Source organism: Mustela nigripes, chromosome 3 (genome assembly GCF_022355385.1).
Source record: "Mustela nigripes isolate SB6536 chromosome 3, MUSNIG.SB6536, whole genome shotgun sequence".
Taxonomy (NCBI): Eukaryota; Metazoa; Chordata; class Mammalia; order Carnivora; family Mustelidae; genus Mustela; species Mustela nigripes.
In genome coordinates, this window is record NC_081559.1 from 184,773,752 (window position 1) to 184,800,064 (window position 26,313).

Below are 26,313 nucleotides of genomic sequence, written 5' to 3' on the forward strand. Positions count from 1 at the left end.
CTGGGTGTTTGCCTCGATCGGCATGGACCTTTATCCAGGGCTGCTGGCTGGACTGTTCCCACAGCCCCGAGTCCTTTCCCAGGCCTTTCCTGTAGTAAAGCCCAGTTCTGGTCCCCACAGAGGAGAGCGAGCATTCATTGGGAACAGCCTGGCTGGGTTCTTAGCTCTCTACGTCGGGTGGGGAGCAGAAACACAGGCTTTGGCTACACGCATAGCTTGAGCACCTCACTCTACCGTGGCTAGCTGTGAGGCTTACCTACTTTGTGCCTCAGTTTCTCTTCTGTATGCAGGGAGAACAGAATGCCCAGGGCATGGATGTCCAGGGAGGAGGGATGAGGTGCTGATGGTCAGCACTGTAAGCATTTGATAAGCAGTTGCTGGGATGTGTCATCATTATTGGTGATGTTCACGGAGTTTGCTGAGCCTTTGAGCACTGGACAGAGCCAGAGCCAGTACCTGAGCCCAGCTTGCCCTCTGGGGGCCTGGGCTGATTCCCTGTCCCGTCAGGCACCTGCCAGGTTTGCCCAGGTGCTTGGGGGACAGCTGACACCCAGACTCTTGTCCATGGAGGTGTCTGTGGTTCCCTGAGGCAGACGTAGCAAGAAGGTGCGTTCCATCAAAACAGGGACCGAGTCTGCCTGCCTCACTCTTGTATCCCCCGTACCTGTCATGGGAGCGCCTTGCTAACAGTCATTGAGTGAATGAACCACATTGTCTGCTGCCCTTTGATCCGTCTTGCTCACACCTCATTCTGGCATTCAGTGTGTCTCCACACATGGCCCTCACACTAGTTGTGTACTCCTGAGGACAGGACCAGGTCAGACTAGCTTTTTATTTTTTTAAGATTTTATTTATTTGAGAGAGAAAGCAAGAGAGTGAGAGGGACAAGCAGACTCCCTGTTGAGCAGGGAGCCCAATGCAGAGCTTGATCCCAGGACCCTGAGATCATGACCTGAGCGGAAGGCAGACACTTAACCAACTGACCCCCCAGGCACCCCAGGTCAGATTAGCTCTGAATCCCGCAGCCAAAGGGCCTGGAGCAGGTGCTCGGTACTTGAATATTGGAGAGTGGATGCAGGGATCTCTGCACTCTGGATTCCAGGCAGTGCCCTCACCACAGAGCTTTTCTGAACCCTTTCCTCACATGCAGAGGTCAAGTTCCATGGCCCCATGAGTTGCCAGCGATCCTCCTGTCACCATGGGTCCAGGAGCAAGCTGGCCATCGGCCCCTGCCTGGCTCACGTGGGCTGTTCTAGAGCAGACCATGCAGCTGAGGGTTCAGTAACTCCTGCAGTGGTTACAAGGCCAGGCACCTCCTCTTTGCAAGTCTCCCGGGCCACCTGGTCAGGGTTTGGGGGCTGGAGGGGAGGGACCCTGGCACGGCTTCTCCCTGTAGTTGCTGCCAGCAGATCCTCTAATGCCGTGGGCTGCCGACCCAGCCGAGTGCACCATGGAGGACGAAAGCTGCAGAAGCAGCTCAAGTGAAATGAGAACAGCCTGGGAACCGGCAAAGAGCTTATCAGCCTTGGGTGTGGGAAAGCATGGGGGCACGCTCTGGGGCCTTGCTGTGGCCTGCCCATCGCCTGCGACCCTGGGGTAACAGGCACCACATTGCCTTCAGATCGAGGCAAGTCCCTTGACGTTTCCCAGAGCCCTCATGAGGATTCAAGGAGGTGAGACACTGTCTAAGCATCGTACGGGCGGCAGCCCCAAGAGGGGAGCTAACCGAACGGAGCCTCCCCTATGTGCCAAACACTGTTTTAGCCGCTTTGTGTGTATTAACCCATGGGATCTTCATGATGACACTGCGAGGAGGGAGTACTATGATCATCGTTTTATAGATGAGAAAACGGAAGCCCGGAGATATTGACTTTGGCCGGCTCCCTCAGGATGGTGGACTGAGGCTCTGCATCAATCCCATGGTGATCGCAGACCCTCTTGTGAACGTGGTGGGGTCACAGCTCCCGTTCACCAAGAGCAAACACTCATTTGTCTCATTTAATCTGCACAGTGGCCCTCAAAGGTCCTTATTATTACTCTCAACCTACAGATTGAATTTAAGACTTATTGTCCCAGTAATGCCACGTTTCAAGCAACAGCATCTCACTGTTCTGATAATAAGCATTTATTGCTTGCAAATCTGGGCTGGTTGGCTGAGTGGCTCTGCTGATCTTGGCTGGACATCCCCCGTGTCTGGGCTTGGCTGTGGTTGGTCCGTCTGGTCTCTGTGGGGTGACTGAAGTGTCTCAGCTCTACTCTGTGTGTCTTTCATCTCCTGGGCCAGCAGACTATCCCACCAACGTCCTGAAAACTGGCACTTTATGTAAGGGGGGAAGTCAGTACTATGATTCCTGGGGCTTCATGAGCAGGGCCGCTTTCTCAAGGTCGCCCGAGAAGTGGCTCAGCCACGAGTGATTGTCCTCAGCCTGTCTCTCGGGTGCATGTGTGGAAGAGCCCGAACCTGTACCCAGGTCCGACTCAGGAGGAATGCGCAGCTAGTTAGTGGACTCAGTGTTTCTTGGAGGCTGGATGCTGGGAAGAAAAGATGCTGTAAGACAGAAAAACAGTGACCTTCTCTTCTAAGGGGTGAGGAAAGCCTCTGGTTCCCCACAGTCTTCCCTCTGGGTAGCCAACCCCATAGACCATAGGAGATGGTTCCCTTGAAACCCCAGATTCTCTCTTGAGACCCTTGAGACAGGGGGCTTCCCAAACACCCGTGACATGGAGCAGCGAGGCCTGTCAGCTGTATAATAGCCGTAGTTCAGGGCTGGGGCCTCACCCATTAAATAGCCAGCCTTGAGGATCAAAACCAAGTCAGGGATCTGATTTTGAAAATGGCTTCAAAGGAAGGGATTCCTCATTGTATGGCTGGAGCTGTGGCTCCTGCTCCTGTCCCCCCTTCACCCACGGCAGAGTCCCAAGGAATAAAAATGCCAAACGTAGTCTTTGAGCTCTGTCTCAGAGGCTCCTCCCCGAGGAGCCCTGTCCTCTCCCCCGCTGCCCTGGACCCCTCACCATGCTTTGCTTGCTTTCCCAGACCAAGGTGCGCGTGTCTGAGGGGACTGCTGGGAGGCCAGACTGGAAGGCTGGGCAACCACCTACTTTGACCTCACCTCCCTAGCGGGAGGAGGCATCACCATCTGGGCCTCTGTTTGCCTTGACCTTTGACCTGAGAAAGGCCCAGTGCAGAGCCTCCAACAGGGAAGACACAAACAAGAGGCCACCCTCTCCCTCCTCCTCTCCCTCCTCCTCTCCCTCCTCCCTCTTCCCGCCCTTCACTCACTCTGCATCGTGTGTGCCAACCATCAACCCGGGTGTGTATTTTTCCCAGTGAGCTAAAGGTTTATGAAGAAGATCCCCTTCGGCCTGTAAGAACTCGAGTGTTCTTTCATCCCTGGAAAGCTCTTCATCCTTCAGGACCTCGTAGCAGAGCCCAACGTCCTGAAAACTGGCACTTCATGTAAGGGGGGAAGTCAGTACTGTGATTCCTGGGGCTTCATGGGGCTTCAAGGGGCTTCACCCCCACAGCTGGGGCCACTGACCTCCGTGTCAGGGTGCGGCCTCAGCAGGACACCGTCCCGGGCCACAGAGCGCTGCCAGCACTGGTCAGGTTTATCTGTGTGTGTGTGTGTGTGTGTGTGTGTGTGTGTGTGTGTGTGTGTCTGTCCACCAAGCCCTCTGAGGAGAGTGACAGTAGCTCCATCATCTCTCTGTCCCCAGGGCCCGCCCCTGGGCCTAGCACGTGTAGACGTCACTTCCCTGAGCAGAGTGACTCCTTGAATGTGACGGCAAGTGGGTTACTGTTGCGTCAGCAGAGGGCTTGGGCTCCACATCCTTAGCTCCGAGTTAGAAGCTGGAAAGCCCTCCTGTCACACCAGCTGCAGACAAAGCCTGTGGCTCCAGGGACACAGTTTAACCCTCACGCTTGGCAGATCTGCGCCCTCTCGGAAAGAGCCCAGCCTGAGAACTCGACAGACTCAGAAATCCTTTCTGTGCCTTTTCCCAGCTGGTGACTTTTGCCTTGTGCCTCTGTTTCCACACCTGTGAAATGAACGCGGAAACAAACGTTTCCTCCTCCCCCCACCCCATGGCTGAGAAGAATAGAGATCATTGTTGGCAGAGCTCAGGCTGAGCTGCAGCTCTCACTGCCACAGGCTTTGTCCTGAGAAGGGACCATTTCTACCGTTTCTTGGCAGGGGAGAGGAGGGCGGGGCGGGGGTGGGGTGGGCACCCAAGGCTTTTTGTGGCAAAGCGGCAGTTACCTGGAGGCTTCCGGAGGTGTCCTTTCTTTTGCAGTGAAAGTGCCCGCATCGAACACAGCAGCGAGCCAGCTGGCCGCTCCAGCCCTGCCTGGATTCCCAGGAAATCCGCAGGAAGGAGCTGCCTGCTGCCCCCGGCCTGCTGTGTAGACAGCAGTAGCTGTGGGAACACACAGGGACGGGAAAGCAAACACACTGCACACTGGGGATTCCGTCCTTGGGCCTGTAAGGAGCCGATACTTGGCAGTTTGTAAGTGTGCCCAGTGGCAGCATAGCTGCTAGTGAAACCTCCGCTCACTCTCGCCCTTGTGGGGGCTCAGGGACGGATGCAGACTTTAGGATTGTGTGCCCACGCCGGGCCCTCCCTTCTTCTTCCCTGCATTTCCTGGGCACTTCTTCTGCATTTCCTGGGCACTTACCGTCTAGCGGGCATCACGCTATGTGCTGGCGCTAGGAGGAAGGGTGACAAGTGGTGTGGGACAAAGACAGAGCAACACCCGTGGTTAGCCCCATCATGGGCCCCCAAAGATCTCCACATCCAAATCTCCAGAACCTGTGCCTGCCACTTTGTAAGGCAGAAGGGATTTTGGCAGAAAAGATGAAGTTAAGGATCTTGAGATTATCCTGGCATATCTAGAAGGAGCTAATGTAATCCTTTTTTTTTTTTTTTTTAAGATTATGTATTTATTTATTTGAGAGAGAACGAGAGAGTGCACAAGAGGGGAGGGGTCAGAGGGAGAAGCAAACTCCCTGCTGAGCAAGGAGCCTGACACGGGACTTGACCCTAGGACTCTGGGACTACGACCTGAGCTGAAGGCAGTTGCCCAACCAACTGAGCCACCCAGGCACCCAGATCTAATGTAATCGCAAGTGTTCCTAGGAGAAGGAAGCACAGTGAAATGTGACCCTGTGACCGTGGAAACCGAATGATGTAGCCAGGAGCCCAGGAATGCCCGCAGCTTGTAGAAGCAGGAGACATGAGGACCATATTTTCCCTTGAAGCCTCAGAAGGAACCACCAGCTTGGCTGCCCCCTTGATTTTAGTGTCTTAAGACTTGTTTTGGTCTCCCGACCTTCAGAACTGAAAGAGAATGAATTTGTGCTGTTTTTTAGCCATGAGGTTGGTGGTGATTTGTTACAGCAGCAACAGGGAAACTCATAGGACAGATCATTGCCATACAGTCTGATGATGAAGGAACCCATAGTGGCTCAGTGGTTCAGAGCGAGATCCCTGGAGTCCCAAAGCCCTGGCTTAATGGCTTAAGTCTGTTTCCACCTTCCATCGGTTGAGGGGCCTTTTGGTACATCACTTTTCAAAGCTTCTCATCCCTGCCATGTGCCTCCTCCTTCGTCAGCAGGATGCTGGGTGTGGGGGTGCCAGTGGGGCTGCCCAAGTGCAGGGTTACAGCTGGAGAGGCTCCTGAGCTGGCCCTTTTGATAGAGAATGGTGGGACCAGCAGGTGTCATGGGTTTTCTTGTCACCTGATCTTCCCAAGGTAGTGCAATTTACAGAAATGCCCAGTTTTTCCTTTTAAGCTACTCTTGAATATGTATCTCACCCCTGCTATGTGCTCAGCATCGTAGGGGTGAGCAGAGTGTGTGGAGCTGCCACAGGCCATCCAGGCGTCCCAGGTTCGGGCTCCTTCCTTGGCACAGTCGGTGTTGATGCTGCTCGGGATGGTCTGTTGCAGACCCCTGCTGGGATTCTCACTTGACAACAGGCCACCTGGACCCCTTTTCTCATGGCAGAGTCCGCTGCACCATTCCAGGGGTGCAGAGATCGAGGAACCCCAGGCAGTGGGCGGAGCTCAGGCTGCTCAGAACCAGGCATTCCAGGGGGGCTCTGTGGCAGCCACACTCCTGAGAAGTTGGAGCCCTTGTGCCCATATTACAGACTGTGCTCTGTAGCGCTGTGACTGGGTAACACTCTTTCTTCTCTAATCCCACACATCGATTCAGAGGTGAGGGATCATTCTCGCCGCTTGCACCAGGGAAATTGAGGAACAGAGAGGCTGACTTGCCTGTGGTCACACAGAGAGTAAGGGGTGATCCCAGATGTGATTTTTGGAGTTTATACTCTTTGGTTTTGTAATAGATTTAGGGGAGAGAGGAAGGGTTTGCATTGATTTGTTTTGCTGTAGGGTATCTCCGGCCCTGTACTCCACTACCCACCACTGGAAATAATGTGTCTTTGTCTCCCTGTTGTCATCAGAGTCTGCCTGCATTCCTGCCGCCACGTCAGCAGGGGTGTTGGAGAGCGAGCAGGCAGCCTGGCAACATCTGGGTCGTGAGATGCATCCATCTAGAGGGCAGAGCTCATTGCAGTTTTAGCATATGTACCAGCTGGGCTAAGGAGCCCACGAAGATGGGGAGCCACCAGCCAGCCCAGATTCTCAGTCCCGGGCCCTTCATCTTGTTGTGCCTACGTGACGCTCTCTGAGAGGTGACGACACACAGCCCCTGTGTTCACACCAGAGCATGAGACCAGGGCTTGCTGTGAGGTTCTGTTGGCCAGTGGGAGAGGGGTGCAGTCTGCTCCAGGACAGAGCAGGTGCTAGGCGGTTCAGTGAATACCTGCTGTGTCCCCAGGCTGTCTCAGGGCGTCTCATAGGCTGTCCCATGAAGCCCTGCCTCCCCCTCTCAGGCAGACTTTTCACCCCTATTTCTCAGGTGAAGCAACCTCAAGCCCGGAAATTTAAGTATTTGCCAAAGCATTTACCTAAGGGGCAGAGGAGCTAGGGTTCACCTGGGATCCTCCTGACTCCTCAGACCCTCCTTTTTGCACTCTAAGCAGCTCGCTGATGTTATAAAAGGCAGTTCAGATGCTTCACTGGAAAATGGGAGCAATGTAAAATACAATGGACCTTACCTATTTACACTAATTAAATGAGGAAACAAGTTCATCATTGCCATCCATTGCTGTAATGAGGCCAGAGGACAGCAGGTGTGTGGATGGGGTGCCCGTGGCAGTTGGTAGGATGTTTGGAATGGGTTTTGTTAGCGTAGGATGCAGAAATACCTTGACGGTGTCTGCATCTTTTCATGCCATTACTTCATTTGCCAGTTGTATCCTAAGGGGATAGTTCGAAGGAAGAAAAAAAGCCTATTTTGTGCAAATGTCTATTAAATCATGATTTTATTATTTCTTTTGATGATGGAAAATTTCAGACATCTAGGAAAGTAGAGAGACTGCTATAATGAGCACTTATATACACCACTTCCCTGTTTTAACAGTTACAAACGTTTGCTTTATTTACTTCATCTTTTTTGTTTCCAAAATATTTTCAAGTAAATGATAAGACATCGTGATATTTCATTTCCAGATATTTCAGAGTAACTTCAGTTATGATAATGAAAAGTTGAAACCAAAGTTGATTGAATGGAGACTGTTGAGATAAATATGATTATCCACCTGGTCCAATATTTTAAGACCCTTAAAATTATCATTTTGAAGTTCCTATTACAAGCTTTCTTAGAGCTCAACACTTTGTCTTTTTGTAGGACTTACCATAGTTTCGAATAAGGTCATCGTTTGGTTGTTTAATTAGGGTCTGTTTCCCTTACTTCTTTGGTGGTGACAGTGTCCTTTTTGCTCACCATTTTGTCTTAACTGCCCATGAAGATGCCTGGCAGATAGCAGGTGTTAAATAAAATTGGTTGAATGAGTGCCAAACGAGCATTTTGAGATCCTCGAAATGACATGCTGAGTGATGCAGGCAGAGCACATCATCTCATATGAGTACAATGTGCAAATGCGTGGGCATGTAGATGACTTCCAGAAAGGCCACTTTGGGAATTTCAAGTTTTCATGCCAGCATGATGGGAGATACTGGTGAGATTTGCTTTCCTGCTATGGTTTCTGTCACGTGGTTTTAAGAGTGCAGAGTCCATCAGCCACCGCCGTGCATTCCTCTTACTCTGTGTGGTGCAGGAGAGAAGGAATGGGGGTCTGTCCTGGGAAGTCTCGGCTTCTAAGCTCGCACTTCCCTACCTCACCGTGAGTCCCTGGGCAAGCGCTGAACCTCACAGGGCTGAGTTCCTGCAGCTTGCAAGTGTGGGAGTGGCTCCTGCTCCTCTGCATTTCTGTAATTGTCATGCACAGTGCACAGATAGGGGCGAACATTGCAAAATGTTGCCTGAGCGGGCGCCTCCCAGTCTTCCCCACCATGATGTTTGGCCCTGCAGCTGCCCTGATCCCCCCTGACAGAGAGCCCGAGAGCAGATCTACTGAGTGTACTGTGCAGTGAGGGCTGTCTTAGGGGTCCATCTGGAAATCCCTGCTGATTGTAGACAGGAAGGTGACGGCTAATTAACTCTGAGAGCTTCCTCCATGCTCACCCATCTCACTTACTGACGAGTCCATCAGTCATCCAGCGGTATTTACTGCACTGGGCCGGTGTGCTCATTAGCCCTTGGCAGCTGTCCACCCTGCCCAGACTCTGGATTTTTAAGTGGCACTGGAGTCTGTGGACATCTGGTCCTTGGGGTCACAAGGGAGGATGAAGGTGGTTCAGCCAGGGGCTGGGGACGAGGGCCAGGATCATCACCTTCCAAGGAGAACTTTTAGTAGAGGAATCCTGGCTGACTCTCCCCTCTCCTTTCTTCCAAAGAATCTACTCAGGATGTTAGAGCCCATGTGGGTGTCCCAGCGTGGCCATAACAAAGCACCACAAACTTGTCTTACACAACAGAATTTCATTCCCTCACAGTTCTGGAGGCCAGAAGTCCCAAGGCAAGTCCCAAATCAAGTTAGGAATACCCCAGTCTCCCTCCGAAGGCTCTAGCGGAGGATCCTTCCTTGTCTCTTCCTGGATTCTGGTGTAGCCAGGAATCCTATAGCTTCGGGTCCTTGGCTTGTGGACTCCATCCTGGACTTCTCTCCTGTGTGTGTGTGTGTGTGTCTGTGTGTGTGTGTGAGTCTCTGCACCTCTCTCTCTTCCTAAGAGCACCAGTCCCTGGGTTTAGGGTCACACTAAATCCTGCTATGACCTTAACTCAACACGATAGCATCTGCAAAGAGCCCATTTCAAGACAGGATCACATTCATAGGTACTCAGGGTTAGGATTTCAGAATATCTTTTGGGGGGATACAGTTCAACCTGTAACAGAGCCCAAAGCAAAAGCAGTACCTTTTGCTCCTGACTGCCAGCGCTAGTGCCCGAAGGAGCTCTGCCTAGCGTGTGTATAGATGGACAGATTTTTCACGTGGGACCTGGATGGGTCCCTTCTTGCTCATCATCCTTTTTGATTCTATAGTAACTCTCTCGTGCATGTGTTCAGGCTCACAAGACATACCCCTTCCTTTCCAGCCTATACACGCTGAGCAGCGGTCCCTAGTCAGGCCATCAGAAATGCCTTTGGCGGGGCGCCTGGGTGGCTCAGTGGGTTAAAGCCGCTGCCTTCGGCTCAGGTCATGGTCTCAGGGTCCTGGGATCGAGCCCCGCATCGGGCTCTGCTCAGCAGGGAGCCTGCTTCCCTCTCTCTCTCTCTCTCTCTCTCTCTCCCTGCCTCTCCATCTACTTGTCCTCTCTCTCTGTCAAAAAAAAAAAAAAAAACTTAAAAAAAAAAAAAAAAAAGAAATGCCTTTGGCCACTGCCAGATGTTCCCTGGGGGGGTGAGGGACAACCGCGTCCTCCATTAGGAACCCCTGGTGTAGCCCAGCGAGGCCCCACCTTTGCAACTCCCGAAATCCCTTGTACTGATTTGCCCTCGTCTCAGACAATCGTTCCAAATAAGCAGGCGTCACTTGTCCGGGAGTCCTTGGCCCACCTTCTTACCTAAAACCCACTTTCTTACCTAAAAATAATCCCCCCATTGGTGTCTCTGATCCTTGCAACTGGGCTGAGTTGGTACTACATTCTGGCCGGTATCAAGCAAAGAAACTTGACGTTTGGGGAGCTCTCTGGACTTACTGAAAATGAAACAGAAGGTGCAGTTTCCGGTAGAATTTCTGACCAGTTGAAAAACAGCCCAAATACCCGCAGTGACGAATCCCGGAGAGGGACTTCCTCCACCGCCTGAAATCACGTTTTGGATCCAGTGTCTGTGGACGGTTCCTTAGAGCTCCGGATTTCTCCAGGAATCTCCATCCTGTCCCCCTCTCGTGCGCCCGAGGGGCGTTATTATTCAGTGCAGATTTACTCCGCGCGCGCCACGGGGCTGGTGCTTCTCGGGGTGCAAGGGTGCCGTGGGAGCAGCGCCTGTGGCCACGGCAGGAACAGGACCCGTGGGGACCATCAGGAGGCTGTGGGAGAAACAGTCGAAATCCCCGCAGTGCCCAGTGCTGAGACAGAGGCGCGGCCCTTTGCTGGGCTCGAGGGCAGGGCTCTCTGGTACTGCAAGACCCTGTAAGTAATCAGGTCACCCTCTCGCCGGTCTTCCGGCTCAGCCCTAGCTTGGTTCCCTTCAGAGCCCTGTTCCCACCAGTTGCCCCTCTAGGGAGAGTCTCGTCATGGCTTAGAACACGCTCCGTAGCAGACAGTGTCCTGCTAACCGAGAGGTGTTTCTGAGAGGGGGTGGGGGCCGGTCTCACCGGGTCCCGTGAGAGGAGGCCCCAGAGGGACCTTGGACCTCACCGCCCTGCTGAGTGGCTGGGCAGGTCCTCTGAAGGCAGCCTCTCGCGCTCTGCAGGATGAAAGATGTTGATTCCTCTCTCTGTCCCTAAGTCTTCAGCTAATGCCTCAAAACACGGAAGGGACCGTGCCGACTTGGAACCTTTGTCCTCAGATCCTGTCAGAGGGGGAAGGGGCACAGGAGGAGGGGAGGGGGGTGGCCGGCTTCCTTGCCACGCCATCCCACTGGTTCCTCCTGGCCATGACCAAATGCAGTGTTTTCTTCCTGTGTCTGTTGCCGGGACCCCCCCAGCCGGGGATGTGTGGCCCGGCCATCTCACGGCAGCGAGCGCTCAGAGGTTGCCGTGCACCTGTACAGGTTCTCACCTCTCCCCTTCCTCCCTCCGCCCGCCTCTCCTTACCTGGAAGCCCCTTGATTCTTCTCTTAAAATGCACTTCAGAGAACAAGCCACACCAGCTGCCTTTGGAAGTCTTTCAAAGACACGAATCCCCGCCTGTACCCTCCTCTCCTTTAGTTAGCACTGGGCATGGCTGCCACCCACATTGTCCTCCAGCTTCCGTACTCATGCCTTCAGGGTCCTGGCTTGGTTGTAAGGCCGGTGGTGCTGGCTAGGCTTCAGGAAATGCCCCAGGTGGGCACAGCGAGATGGGCAGGCGTTCCCCCCAGGGAAAAGGCAGGCGAGCCACAAAAAACAGAAGAGAGTCAGGGATGAAATGGTTCAGAGAGGGTGGGGCAGGGGGCGTTGGCTCTTCTCTATTGAGTTGGGGCTATTGGAGGCTGCTGACCAGATCTGACTTGCTTTTAACTGGCTCATTCCAGCCACTCTGCTGAAAATTGACCAAGGGTAGCAAAGGTGGGAAGAGGAAGACCAGTTAGGAGGCTCTGGCAGAAACCCAGGGCTTTTGCAGAAATCCAGGGAAGGAGTGACAATAGTGTGTACATGGTAGCAGAAGAAATCACAGGAAGGGATCAGATACGAAGGTATCACGAATGTAGCATTTGCTGATGGCTTGGATACAGAGTATCCGATAAAGGATAATCCTAGGGTTTTACCTTGAGCAAGTAGAGAGTGAAGTTCCGTTCATTCTTTTTAGGGGATCAATGAGGGGATAGGAAATGTGTGTTTTGTTTGTTTGGCAGGTAGGAGTCCACTCATTATGTTTGAGATGTTCATCAGACATCCAAAGGGAGATATTCAGGAAGTAGCTGGATATGTGCATCTGAAATGTGAAGATTAACTTTGTGTGTCAGAGGGCTCCTTGACAGGCTCAGTCGGTTAAACGTCCTGCTCTGGATTTCAGCTCAGGTCATGATCCCGGGGTCTTCCCAGCCTCTATACCTCAGTGAGTCAGTTCCTTACTTACGTTTCTGTTGCTCTGAAGAACCTGGACTGATGCATGGAGTAAAAGGATAGTAGTATCCTTTTGGAAGTATTTTGGAGTCCTATTACTTAAACCAAGAGACTGGTGCGATCCCCAAGAGGGCAAGTGTGAGCAGACAGGAGCAGACCACTGGGCTCTCCAGCATGCGCGCGCGCGCGCGCGCGCGCGTGTGTGTGTGTGTGTGTGTGTGTGTGTGTGTGTTTAATATATACTGACCACTTACTATGTGTTGACATCCCCCAGGACTGGTTGCTGCCCTCTATCTCCTTTTTTGTTCGGGAAGTTTGGGAAATGATCCCCAGGGGACCTTTATTTATTATTTGACTGATCTGTTGCAATGTGTCAGCCTCCCCAGTGTTCTGGGCGTCGGCATGGCACACAGCTCTTCCTTCTCCTGTGTCAGAAATTGATTATTCCGGCATCTTCTTTCCCGGACATTTTCAGTTCCCCTGACCTCCCAGCCTCTCGAAGCCATTTTGTGTCTCCTGATACTGAGTAATTCCATTTATTGAAACATGTGGAGCCTCCTTACTGGTAAGGGTTGGTAAAAATAGTTCTGCAGCCCCAAGGGACAGGGGCATTTGAACTTGGTGACTTGAAAAACGTTTGGTGTGAATAATGAAAAGTGCAGGACCCTGCTGATGAATTTCCCTCACCCTCTTTGTTCCTTGTTTTTTGTGTTTTGTTTTGTTTTGTTTTGTTTTGTTTTTTTGGTGGGGGGCGGGGGGGCGGCAAAATGTTTAACCCATATTTTCCAAGAACTCTGTAGGTAGGTTTCTGGGGACAATTGATTTTTGGGGAAGTATTGTTCCTCTGGATGTGGAAACCATGAAGCAAAGAATAACATTGAGCAAGAGTCCTCCTGATGACCAGGCCTGGGCTGATTATGGTGTGTTTGGGTCACCGTGTGGTAGGAGGTATCCTGCTGCTGCCTGAGCTGCACTTTGACCCCAGAAGCCTTGTTCTAGCCACATGTCAATGGATCATCTAACTTCTAAGGCTGCAACTGATTCAAACTGGCAGCCAGAAGAGACACAGGTCTCTGTGTGAGGAATATGGAGTTCTGATCGCCTCCCGCCCCTGGCTTGCTGTGTGACCTTGGGTATGTCTCCTGACCTCTCTCTTTGATGAGTTTGGGCTGGGTGATCTCAGAGGGATGAGATGGTGGCCAGAGGGAGGGTGCAGGCCTGAATAAGCAACCCCCCACCCGCCCCAGCACCCAGCTAGCTACTGTGTTGTGTGGCATCATGGCTGCCGAGTTACTTTTTTGGACTATGTACTGTAATGAAATTTCCTGAATTTTAGATGCGGACAACGAATTCAGAAATACAACATCCCCTGCGTGAAACCTGTAGCCAGACAGAGCCCATAGGTCCTCATTTACAGCTCAGTGGGAGGGCGTGGTCCTTCATGAGTTACCACAGGCGGGAACCCTGGAGGTGACCGAAGCTCCTTCCAGTTATTTTGTCTTGAAATCAGTACAAGTATTTTCAAGGAACTGGGGTGGGGGGCAAAGCTAGACTGGAAGCTGAATCACAAGATTGCTGTGGCCTAGAGCCCCAGAGAGAGGGCATGGCCTTCCTTTCATCGTGGGCGGAAATGTCAGCCTGAGGCAGTGGGCTGGGTCAGCTGATCTCCGTGGAACTTACACACCTCCCCCCCACCCCCGCAGCCCTGGGTCCGCTGGCTCCACGGGCTGCAGAGCATTCTGAGCTGCAGACAATCAAGTATTTCAATATACTCGTTCTTCATTGAACAATATCTCTTACAGGTCTTTTGTGGGTGTATACGTGTGTGTGTGTGTGTGTCTGTGTGCGCGCACACAGACACACACACACACATACCACACACCCTTTGTTCTTTTTTAGCTGCTGCATAGTATTCCATAGTTTTTTCGGCTGTTCTGTGGGCATTTTACATTTATCCTCTTCTCCCTTTTATCTCTATTTCCCATGATTTCATCCCATAGGCATTTTCTTTTTAACGCTACACTTCACACCTTCCTTTTCTCTCCCTTCTCTCTCTCCCTTCTTCCTTTTCTCTTTTCCTTGCTTCTATCCACCTGTGGATCCATTCATCAAACATGCTGGGCCTACCAGTGCCAGGTGTAGGGGCAGAATCCTGAGGCCTGGCCTTCAGGAGCTCCAATCCAATGGGAAGTCAGAGAAGAAACATATCACGGTGAATCCCCAGAAGCAAGTTCTTCAACAGTTTTTGTTTTTGCTTGTTTTTAAAATTTTATTTATTTGACAGAGGAGAGAGATCACAAGTAGGGAGAGAGGCAGACAGAGAGAGAGGAGGAAGCAGGCTCCCCACTGAGCAGAGAGCCCGATGCGGGGCTCGATCCCAGGACCCTGAGATCATGACCTGAGCCGAAGCAGAGGCTTAACCCACTGAGCCACCCAGATGCCTCGTAATGTTCCTATTTCTAGGATGAGGGCCCTGAAGTTCAGGGAGGTATAAATCCTAAGGCGGAGCCTCAGGCCCGGGTCTGTGATGTCCAACACCTCACACCTCTGCTCTTGCGATGCTGTTTTATTTGCATTCCAATTCATATTGAGCTGTAAGCCGAGGCTGAGTGCTGTGCCTGATTGTGTTTCTGGTCTGCTGCTTATGGTGCGTAAACTGTCTCCAGATGCAGACGCTGTGCTGGGAAGAGGTGCGTGAGAGAAGATACCCTGGGTTGTCATGCTGAGCCGTGGGCAAGAGGCCCGAGGGTTAGGAGTAGCCCTGTTCTGGATCCAGACGTGCTTCCCGCCTCTTAACTGCTGTGGGATCTACATCCAGTAACTAGCCTCTCGAAGCCACAGGTTCCCTATTTGTAGGATGGAGCTAGTACCCCTATTTGGAGGGGACACTGAGGGTTTGAGACTGTTTAAAGAGAAAACACAAAGCATGCTGACTGATGTGTAGTTGGCCAGGGCACATAGCGCACGATGGCTATTGTGTTGTCACATTTTAGTTCATAGTGTTGTATCTAAATGTTACTTCTTTGTTTGCCTTGTCTTTGTCCTTCCGGAGGGAGAAGACCACGCCTTACACCTTGGCATCCCATGGAATCCAATGGGGGGCTCGATCCCAGCACCCTGGGATTGTGACCTGAGCCAAAGGCAGAGGCTTAGCAGACTGAGCCCCCCAGGCGCCCCGCATCCCCACCTCTAACAAACCCAGTTCTTGGTACATGGTGATTGTATGCCCACTTCAGGGTACACGCGAGAATGAATGCAAAACCAGGCTTGGGCCAGGGGTCTGCTGGGGCCATTTCTGGCCAGTTGTCGAGGGACGTGTTTCCTGGAGTCTTATCCCGGCTTGTCAGATCTAGGCCAGGACAACGGTCCTGGTTCCATTGTTCCCAGATAACATTTCCTATCTTAACGTCTCCCTGGAGCCGCCCTGGGCCCCACCCCGCCCTCCTGGCCTATCACTGATTCCCACTTGGGCCCTGACAGGTTCCATTCCAGCCTGCCAGGAACAAAGCTTTCATGTGGTCAACACCGCTCCTTGTCTCCTCCCCACCCTCGTTACAACACTTGTGGAAGGAGGCATTTCTCTCTCTGGAACTTTCCACATTGCAGGGAGGACCTAGGAAATGTGAAATAAAGTTCTTTACCAGAGCCTGACCCTTCATGCTGTGGCCTGTGTCTTCCTGCTTACACCTCACAGACACCTGGTCTGATGGGCAGATCAGTCTTATCCCTGGCCTGCCGTGGACAAAGTTGAAGACAAAAGGCTTGGGGTCTGCAGTAGTATCGGTGGTTTGCCTGAGAGCCTACCCAGTGACCAGGTCTGTGCACCGCACCCACGCTTTTTCCACCGCATGTCCCTAAGTGGCTGTCTTTTCTGCTGTTCCCTGGCCTGCCTCCTTCCAGAAGGGTTTGGATAGCTCTGTCACGGTCATCATGACCCAGGGCACTTTCAAGTTCGCTAGTCAGTGCGGCATCCCCGGAGAAGGTAGGGCGCCCAGGCATCACCCTGAGCGTTGGGAAGCAGAAAGTTAGGGAGCTAGGTGCCTTTCGGAGATTACCCAACTGAAGGTGGTGGCACTTTCCCGAATGCTGCCATGTTTCCCTTCCTTGTTCAGTTCGGCCCTTAGATCCGTTGTTCTCAGATGGGGTGTAACGTTGGACTCACCTGAGGAAATGAAGAATCGTGTGGCAGGAATGCCCCGCTCCTGCCTCCCCCAACCCCCAAAGATTCTGACTTTGGAGTGAAGCCTGGGCACTGAAGTTACAACACCTTGCCAGGTGATTCTGTGGCACAGCCGTGCTGAGAGCCCATCTGACAGCACCTGCTACAGGGATGCTGGGAAGCTCGTGAGAAGCCAGTAGTCCTCAAAGTCTATTTCAGACAAGAGTTCCAGCGCTCCTCGAGCAAAACCAGGACTTAAGCCTGCTCACCTTCGCTCAGATTCAGGGCAGCTCCTGTCTCCAAAGAAAGGGCAATGCTGAAAGAGGAAACGGGGAACAAGGATGATGGGAGCAGCCCCCCAGACTGTCATGTGTTGTGCCCCTGTCATGTGGCAGACACTGGTCTGAGCACCTTACATATACCAGCTTTATCCAATTCACCGTCCACACGCTAGCACAAAGAACAGGCTTCTGCTGCTGTTACCCATTTCACAGATGGGAACACTGGACTAGATAAGCAACTTGCGCAACCTGGCGGTGGCAGAGCTGAGATTTGAAGACAGATTGCTGGCTCTGGAGGCTACTGGTTTTACCACTATGTCTGCTGCTTTGCAGAATGACTTGGGAGCCGTGTATACTGAGTCCCCTGTGGCCGAGGGTCCCTTCATGGTGATGATCTACCATTCTGCTGCTCAGCAGTCTCTTGTGACTCCCATCCCATCTGTAGAGGAAAGCGAAACTTCTTAACATAGCTTGAGGGTTATCCTTTACCGCCTGGCCCCTGGGCAAGCTTTCATACTCCATGTCACACATGATGCTAAGACATCTGAAAGTCCCCTCCCCTTTCTCTGCCTGGTGACCCCTACTCTTCAATACCTAGCTCAAATAGCCTCTTCTCTGTCTTGTGCGGCAAGAGTTTGTGCCTCCTGTCCCTTTATTCCCAAAGCTCTTGGTCCCTCCCTCTATGACCATATGGATCACAGCCTTTCTCTCAGGACCCTCCAGTGGGTCTTGACTCCTTTAGAACAGAAAGGGGGTCTGCCGTACTCATGTCTGTGTGCCCCTCAGCATCCACTGCCATCTTCAGTGGATATCAACCTCTAGGTTCCTCTTCATTTCAGCCAGGGAGATAAGTGTTCTTTATCTTCTGACTATCAGAGGATTTTCTGTTTGTAATGGATGATTTTCTTCAAGGTGCCTCGGGCTCCAAAAGGCATAATTGATATTTACTGTGTTTTCCTAGGTTGTCAGGCTGTGATTTTAGCGGCGTCCTGAGCTCCTATGGAGATTTGCCTCTCTCCAGCCTTGGGCTATCTGCATTCCTGAACATCTCTGGGCCCAGAAGGAAAAGGAGAATGCTGACCGGCTCTGGGAATGGCCTGAATGAGGAGAGGTTGGTGTGTTGCTTAGTGTTCAGCTTGATTCCAGAATGAACCCACCAGGGGCAGGAAGAATGGGGTTTTTGGCAACCAGAAGTGGAAATATGCTTGTTTCTTCATATGCTTTTGTGGAAATGGCAGGAGGTGCTCACCGGGGATTAGTAAGGCCCTTTTAGCAAGTCCCACTGAGGTCTGAGAAGGGTGAGCATGCTAGGCGCCCCCAGCTTGTCGATGCTCAGTGTCGAGACTTTGCTGCACGAGGAGAGAAAAAACGGAGTTTCTAAGACACTGGGTGAATTCTAGGAATTCACCTGCCCAGGTGCAGACGGTGTGAATAGCATCTTCATCTCAATACTGCAGAAGTGGCAAGTGATAAGACGATTTATTTATTTATTGACACCCGAAGCCTCGTTTTTAATCAGATTACTGGATACATAAAGAAGCAGGAGAGACTGACCCAAACTCGGGGGAAAAGAAAGTCAGCAGTTAACAGAATACAACTGAGCCAATTGTGATTCACACTTGTATGATCGATTGGTTTTTATTATCATTAAACAGACTTTATTTTTCAAAGCAGTTTTAGGGCCTGAGAAAAATTGGGTAGAAAATGCAGGGAACTCTCATATCCACCCTGTCTCCACGGATGCACTATCAGCATCCCACACCAGACTGGGACGCTTGTACAAATGTACACTAACACGTCATCATCACCCAGAGTCCATAGTTTATGTTGGGATCCACGCCTGGTGTTGCCCCTTTTCCAACAAATGTGCATCAGGTATCTAGCATTGTAGTTTCATTGTAGTATCATATGCAGTTCATGGACAGGTGAAACCCAGAGGAACTGTCCATGCGTCTTTGTGAGACACCATCCTTAAAGCCCCTCAGTTCGAAGTTGGGTCCGTGGAATGGATCACTATGCAGCCATTAAAAAGAACGAGTGGCTTGATGAAGGAATGTGGAACCATCTTAAAACGATAATCACTTTCAAAACGCACTCTCAGCCTTACCAGTGTTGACGAAGCAAGGACGGCCTGGAAGAGTGTGGGGTGTGCCAACAGCCACCTCGCCCCAAGGAGCCACCTGTCCTTCCGGCACCCCTCCTTACCATGTTCTGTCGCTCCTACCTCTCCACTGATCTGGGCTCCCCCTCCTCTCTCCCTTGAATTTCTGTGCCCCGCCAGGCTTCCTTGGCGTTCCAGATTGTAGAGACCCGGGGATGGGGAGAGGCTTGCCGTGGACCTTTGAAACGGACAAGTTGGGCACATCTGACCCAATTGATGAATTTAGTCCCGGGAGCCAGGCGACCCAGCAGCTGCACGCTGGTGAGTCAGATCCATTGGGGTCTAAGTCTGAGCTCTTGCTTGGCTGCCTGTGTGACCTTGGTCAGGTTACTTAACCTTCCTGAATCTCAATTTCCTGGTCTGTAAGAGGAGGCTAAAAAAATGCTTCTCTTGAAGTTGCCTTGAGGAGTAGCTTTGATAGCTAGCATAAGTGAAAGTACTCTTTGAGGGGAGACCAGGGGAGAGTGTTTCCCTGTAGGGAGCAAAGTGAGGAGGCCCCCTATTGTCCTCAGGTGCCCCAGCCTTCCCCGGGAAAATCCCCTCTGCAAGTCAGAGAGGTTAAAATTTGGCTCCTTCCTCTTTTATTCAGTGTACTTCTCTGGGCTGCCTAGGGCTTTCAGCTTAAGCAAATAAATTATCCTGCTCTGCTGGGCTCTGTGTTCTGTAGCCAGCCATATGTTTGAGCTTGATAGAGATTCTTATCTGGTGGTAATATTACCCAGCGAGGGATGACATTTCTTATCAGAGGCCCTGAGGAATCAGACATAGGAGCCCTTTCTTTTTACCGGCAGCCGGGCCTCAGCGTGTGGGGCTGGCAAGCGGGGCGTGAGGGGGGGTGGCCGGGGGCTCAGGGTGGGCACGTTGCTGTGTGCCAGGCATCAGCTGGCCCCCTGTCTCTTCCGCATGACAACCAGCCACTCCCAGTAGCCTGCCTGGTCACTGGAAGTAGACCGTTGGGAGATTTTTGCATATGATCGAAGCAGGGCAGGGCAGGCCAAGTGAATGAGGAACGAAGGAGAGGATGTGAAGACGCTGGAGCAGCTGGGGGTACAGACAGAGCACCAGCACCTGTGGGGCCTTACCCTTGACGGAGAGCCAGGTGGCCTCCTGCTCCAGAGCCTAGGCCTGGGGCCTCTGCTCCACGGTTCTACAGAGGGGAGGCAGCTCAGGCCCAAGTACCCGCCACAGTCTTGGCTGTAGGAGGGGCAAGGTGCTGCGTGACCTCCTTGTCCCCCTCTAGATGCCCCCCCATCCTCCACCTTGTCCTGGCACAGAGGGGCTGTGCTATGTGGGTGCAACAGGATGGATGCCACACGGGGCTCCTGGGCCCTCTGGCTTCTGTTTGGGAGGTGGGGTGGGTGGGCAGGAAGGGAGGAAGGTCAGGGTTCTCGTCGGCTGCTCCTGCTGGGTCCCAGATGGACATGGGCAAGGTCTACACCAAAGGCCTTGCATCTGAGTCCTGATTCTGTCCCTCCCGCTGTGTGACATTAGACAAGTCCTTTACCTCTTGCGCCTAGGTTTCTACCCATCGCATGAGGTAACCTCGCCTCCTTTGCGGTCTCTGGCCACTTGGGATCTCCGTGATTTCTGTGTCTCTCTTTTGCCCTGATATCTGGAGGAAGGGGCACTGCAGGGTCCCCGAGAGCCCCGAGGGTCACTGCAGATGAAGCTCCAGGGTGGGTAGAGGAGGTCAGAGGTGACCACATGATTTGGGGACTGCAGGCTCCATTTCTGACACATGCGCAGAGCTCTTTCCCTCCTGATTTTTGGGAAGTCCTGCCCTGTGCAGCCCTGCTCTGCAGTCATAATCTTGCCATCATCGAAAGGGAAGGAGAAGTGGTTTCTCCCTCTCCCTGGACCTGTTCCAGCCAGCAGTCCTGCCCCTGCTTCACTTCCTTCCCGTTGGCCCCAAGTCCTGCTTCCTTCCGCCTCTCCCCCGCCTCTCCAGCCCCGCCCTCTGGTGGGGCGTGCGGAGGTTCCCGGGCTCTCTCCTCACCTCCCGATAGCAGGTCCGCTTTCTGAAAGCACCGTTCTGCCCTTGTCCCTCTCCGATCAAAGACAGTCATTCCTCCTATCACCCATTGAATCTCCCCTCAGTGTCGCCCCACCCAGTGATTCTGTGCTGGTCACCTCTGTGATGATGCCTCTCACGCGGGGTCCACCCCTGTCTTTTGAACCAACCACTATCTTTCTTTGACTTTTGTACCTGATCATGTCTCCTCCTGAGGGGACCACAGACAGGGCTGGGCTCCTCCCCTGCTCTACCAGCTCCTTGCTCTGTGACCGTGGGCTAGTCCCTAAACCAGACTGAACTTTAGTGTCCTCAATTGTGACATGGGCTGTGAGCTCCAGCACCAGGGTTCTTTGGAGAAGAGTCCCTCTGGGGCTTGCCCAGGGATGGGTGTTCAGTGAGTGAGGGGTCCCCTCTCTCTAACTGGCTGCCCCTCAGCATACTCAAACCTTGCCTCTGCTCAAATTCCATTCCATCATTCACTTTCTCTCTGGGCTCTTTTGCCTTGGAAGTCAACTTCCTCTGCTGGAAGGACTCCATCTTAGTGCCCCCTGTCTGGACAGCCGGAATAGACCTTGTCTCTTTCTGCCTGTGTCTGACTTCCCAGCATGACGTAGATTGCTCTAGGGCATTGGCTACAGTACGTCCTGATTCTCAGCTTGGCCACGATTCAGTGATTGAGCAGTTGACTCCGAGGGAATGGAGGAGAGTCATTTGTTCTTTGGTTGAGCCACATTTGACTGAACGCACATCTTGTAGTAGGTCTGTGCTTGGCACTGGACTTGGAAGGAGGTGTAAAACGGAGACTGTCCTTATGGAGCCTGTCCTCCAGTAAGGTTTCCTTATCCAAGAGTCTGTGGCAGTCATGGACTACAGACCTGGAGGGATGTGGTCCCTCCCCATGGGCAGCTCAGAACCTGATGCGGATTGGGGGGTGTGGGAAGAGTTCCATGCCCAAGGAGATGATGCCTCCCTTCAGATGGATGCCCCCAGCCCCCAGATCAGAGCATGGGGCCCCCTCTCGAGATGCCATGAGTGGCCTTGTCAAGATCGAGACTATCCAATCTGCAGATTCCCCCTGTCATGGCCTCCCTTCCTACGATGGAGGGGGCAGCTCCAAGGTCAGCAGCACTTTGCATCATGGACCTGGCACAGGCCTTGTTAGGTGAAGTCCTCCAAGAGGGGTGTTGTAGGAAGTTCCAACCCAGATGATCGTGATGTTGCCTTGAGTTCATGACAGCCTGTCCCTGACCAGCGCAGTGGGAGGAAGCCGGCAAGCTGACCATCCTGGCTGACTGACTTGGGGTTTCTTTCCTCGTGAGACTCAAGCATCTGGGATTTCAGTTAAGTTTATTATTCGTCCACTACCTACTTTCCTACCCAAATCTTCCTCACCTCCCCATAGCTCATAGCTAGAGCTTCCAAATTCAACTCCCGGATTAATCCTTGTCCCTCTGCAATCCCTTCTGCACTTGGCAACCAGCACGATCTTTACAAAATGTGAATCAAATTGTGTCTGCCCCACTGAACCTACCAAGGACTTCCCATTTCTGTTCTTGGGATAAAACTCCAAATCCCCCATGGGGCTCTACATGAATTGGCCTGGATTTCTCTCCTAGCTCACTGTTCTTCAGCCACACTGACCTCTGCTGAGTGATACATCCTATTCCTGCCCACCTCAGGGCCTTTGCACATGCTGTGTCTCTGCTTGGAATGCTCATTCCCTCTATTTTTGCATGCTTTCTCACCTTCACCACTCCCATTGTTTCCTCCCACTAGTCCTTGCTTTTCCTTCCTAGTGTGATCTATCATGATAACATTTATTTGTGTTTATTTCACACCTGTCCTCCTTCATGAGACCATACTCCTAGAAGTGCAAAGTTGGGGTCAATTTCATCTACCGCAGTAAGAACAATGAGAGCCAGTACTTTGATCATATTGACCATGTGCCAGCCATGGTTCTAGGTGTGATGTTTACCCAGCCACTTAATCCTTATGAGACCCTACTGACATATAGATGTCGTCACTGCCTTCATTTTACAAATCAGCAAACCGAGACACAGAAAGGTTAAGTAGTGCGGCCCAGCTGCCCCATCTGGTAGATCTTAAAACCAAACCATAGCTCCAGGGTCCTTGCTCTGAAGCCCTCTGGCAGAGCCTGCTGGCGCTTCCCCAGAGGGGATGCTCAGTGAGTGGATGGCCATATGAATCAAAGGACCGGTGTCCCGTCTCTCAGGGAGGTCCTCACTGTAGTTTTTGTGCTGGGCCCAGGGATGGTGGCACAGTCAGGGGCGGGGAGACCTGGAATGAGCCCAGCAGACCTGGACTGCAGTTAGGGTCCCCCTATAGTCACTAACTGGGGACTATGGAAAGCCCCTCACTTCCCTGAGCTAGAATGTTCTTAGCACGGACTTGAGCAGTGCTGTCGCCCTTGCACAGTGGTGCAGGAGCGCCGGGAGGTGAGCAAGGGCTCATAGGTGACTCACAAAGTCTTCACTGCTCTTGTCCTCCTAGTGGGCTTCTTGTCTCTGGGGAGAGTGCCTCACACCCCTTTCAGGTAAAAGTTGCTAGGAGGAAGCAGACCCCCCTCCCCAGCAGGGGATGGCCTGGCTGGATGACAAGGATTAGGGACGGAGTTCCCAGAGGACACAGAGGGTGGCCCCCATGCCTCCTCCCAGCCTTAGTATGCCCTCGCCATAACTGGAGTGTTCGCTGACTTCGGTTGCAGGGCCAGGGGTGGTGGGCTTCTGGTGACCTCACCCCCTGCCTATGCCACAAAGCTGAAGGCCCCTAAGAGTGTCTGGGTCTCCAGACAGGACGGACCTGCCACCTTCACCCTGTGACCCCAGATGCCCAGAATCATTGGTGTGACTTTCTGACCCTTTCCAGGAATTCCCTGCCTGTGGCCTTCAAATAAAATTTCTCCGTAATGTTGAATTCTAAACATCGCTTTGCTCTCCGCCTCTCTCCCGGTCCCCCTCCTTCCGGCTGCCTCTCCCCGGCTTGCATCCTCCTCCCTCGCTCCCTGACCCCCCCCCCACCACCATTCTGTGCCTAACCCTTTCTCTCTGCATCTCTCACCACCCCTTTACCTCATTCTGGCCTTCAGACACACAACTTTCCAAGGAGCCCACATGCCGGCTTCTTGCAGACTGGCCTGTCGAGCAGCTGGTCCAGCCCCTCCAAGGCAGGAGGAGAAGGACGTTTGGTCCTGTGACGGCCATGGACAGCTGGCTCATCCTGGACGCTGGCTCCCTGTGCACCTCGTCCCTGGAAGGTGGTTTGGCCCCAGGCCTGGCCCTGACAGCAGGGCCATGCTGATGAGACCAACAATTCAGCCTGGCTGTACTTTCGATGGGCAACCTCTGACACTGTCTTCTTCTTACTTCTGGAGATCACTGCAAACCACCCACCTCCCGGAGGGCACCCCCTCCTGCCCCAGAGACTGTGACGTTTAGATCCATGGTGTCCTAGCTCCCTCACTTAGTAGGTCCTTGACCCGCAGGTTCTTCTGAAGTTTCAGAAGCCAGATCGGATTTTGATCCTGGTTGCATTATTGACTAGCGGTGGGTTCCTGGATGAGGCTCTGTGCCTTGGTTTCCTCATTTGCAAATTGGAATGCTGACAGTAGTGCCTTTCTGTGGTAGATGGAACAATCAGTCCCAGTGCTTTCCTCCCCCATCATCTAATTAACACGTGGACTCTGTGGCCGTGGCCGTGGCCATGGCCTTCAGGTGAGCAGGGGCAGTCGTCCCCGCAGTGACATCCATCTCGGCCATGTGACTTGTTCTCGTCTATGGGGTGTTAGCAGCGTAACGGGAAGACGCAAATCGTACGGGGTTGGGCTTCTTTGCTTGCGTGGCTTTCATGGTGACCACGTGCCTCTGACAGCCTGCAGTCCACAAAGGACAAGAGACATGGAGCAGATTCTGAATTCACACCTCGTATGGAGCTGAGCGCAGACGTGCCCGCCTGGTACCAGCCAGCCCCCAGCTGCCGGCAGACATGTGAGCGAGAAAGCAGTGCTCGTTGTCGTTGGCCCAGAGTGCGGCTGTTTTGTCACACGGCCCCCTTGCAGCCACAGCGGATACCATTCGATCACTTCATGGGTTATTGTAAGAATGTTGATTAACTGAGTGAGTTGGTTCACATATTTGGTTTCCTTTGCTGCTGTAACGAATTACTACCCACTTAGTGTCTTCAGGCAGCACGGTGTATTATCTCACAATTCCACAGGTGAGAAGTCCAGCTCGGGTCTCACTGGGCTAAAATCAAGGAACACAGGCCTGCCTCCTTCTGCGGCTCCGGGGGATAAGTGTTTTTGCTTCTCAGAGCCAGCAACCTAACCCCGTCTGTGCCTTTCTCGCATAGTCACGTCTAACCCTGACTGCTTCTCTCTTCTGCCTCCCTCTCCCGTTTTTGGATGCTTCTGATTATATTGGGCCCACAGAAATCATGCAGGATTATCTTTCTATTTTAACATCGCCGCATTCACTTTCTTTTCCTCTGCCAGTTGAATTTGCCTTTGCCAGGCAACTTAAATAGTCACAGGCTTCAGGGATTAGGGTGTGGGTCGCTTCGGGAGATGGCGAGTCTGCAAACCACTGCACGCCTGGCACTTACAATGGGGCTTTTCGTGCTCCAAAGACTTTCTATCCACTGGTATGATTGTCAGCCTTAACGTTCCCCTTCGTGACATGAGATGAGAGGTGGTCTCATCTGACGCCCACACGGGCTCCTCTGGCAGGCTTTGTTGGGCCGGGCATAGAGAAATATTCCATCCCTTGGTCCTAGGTGAGTGGAGACAGTGGGTTTAGGAGACAGGAAGGGGGTGAGGTCAGTTTCCTAACTGGCTTTGGAGCAGCCCAGAGGTTCTCCAGGGCGATGATAATTCTCCTGATTCATTATCGTAGCAAGTCTCCTGCTGTCCTCACTGTCCGTCAGCACAGCCCCCTGCTCGGAACTGGCTGAGTGACCAGAAGGGCTGGGGGAAGTCAGGCAAGGGCCAGCCGCTATCTCCACGTGCCCAGCTGGTTCCGTCCTTGCGCTCGACAGGTCCTTCTGATCTTCCCACATACAATGGATTACAGGGAAAGAGAAACTTCCTGGCTTGCCTGATACCAGCTTGGAGGAAGTAGCTGGCTTCAGTGGGACAAGGAAACAAACCCCAATGACAGTGATAACCTCTCGCCAGGCTTCTGCGTGAACACAGAAGCTGCTGGGTGGCTGCAGGACACGTTCAGAGGTGTTGGTTGAGTGTGAGTTCTTACAAAAGGGGAGTTCGAATTCAGTATGTCAGCACAGAGTGGAAACAGGGTGGGACTAACCAGTAGGAGAGACGCCCAGGCTTGGCGGTTCCTGGGTTTTGGAGGTTCCATTGGAGACTTACCGTATGGCCACAAGAAAGCAGGTGATGGGCTCAGCCCCACAGTCTTTATGGTGGCAAAGTGGTGTTCCCTGGGCGTCCCTCCATCTAAAGTAGATGCTAGGCAATGACTGGTGTGGGATCCAAAGCCAC

The 26,313-nt window shown here is 52.7% G+C and overlaps 1 long non-coding RNA gene across 4 annotated transcripts in view; it reads left to right on the forward strand.

Annotated features, from left to right (window-relative positions):
• LOC132014302 (uncharacterized) overlaps window positions 1-26,313 on the forward strand; it is a 228,465-nt gene that overhangs the window by 180,711 nt on the left and 21,441 nt on the right. For all 4 annotated transcript variants that reach the window (XR_009403280.1, XR_009403283.1, XR_009403281.1 and 1 more), the window contains one exon: window positions 17,585-17,734. This is a non-coding gene — a long non-coding RNA (uncharacterized LOC132014302). The remainder of the gene's footprint in view (window positions 1-17,584; window positions 17,735-26,313) is intronic.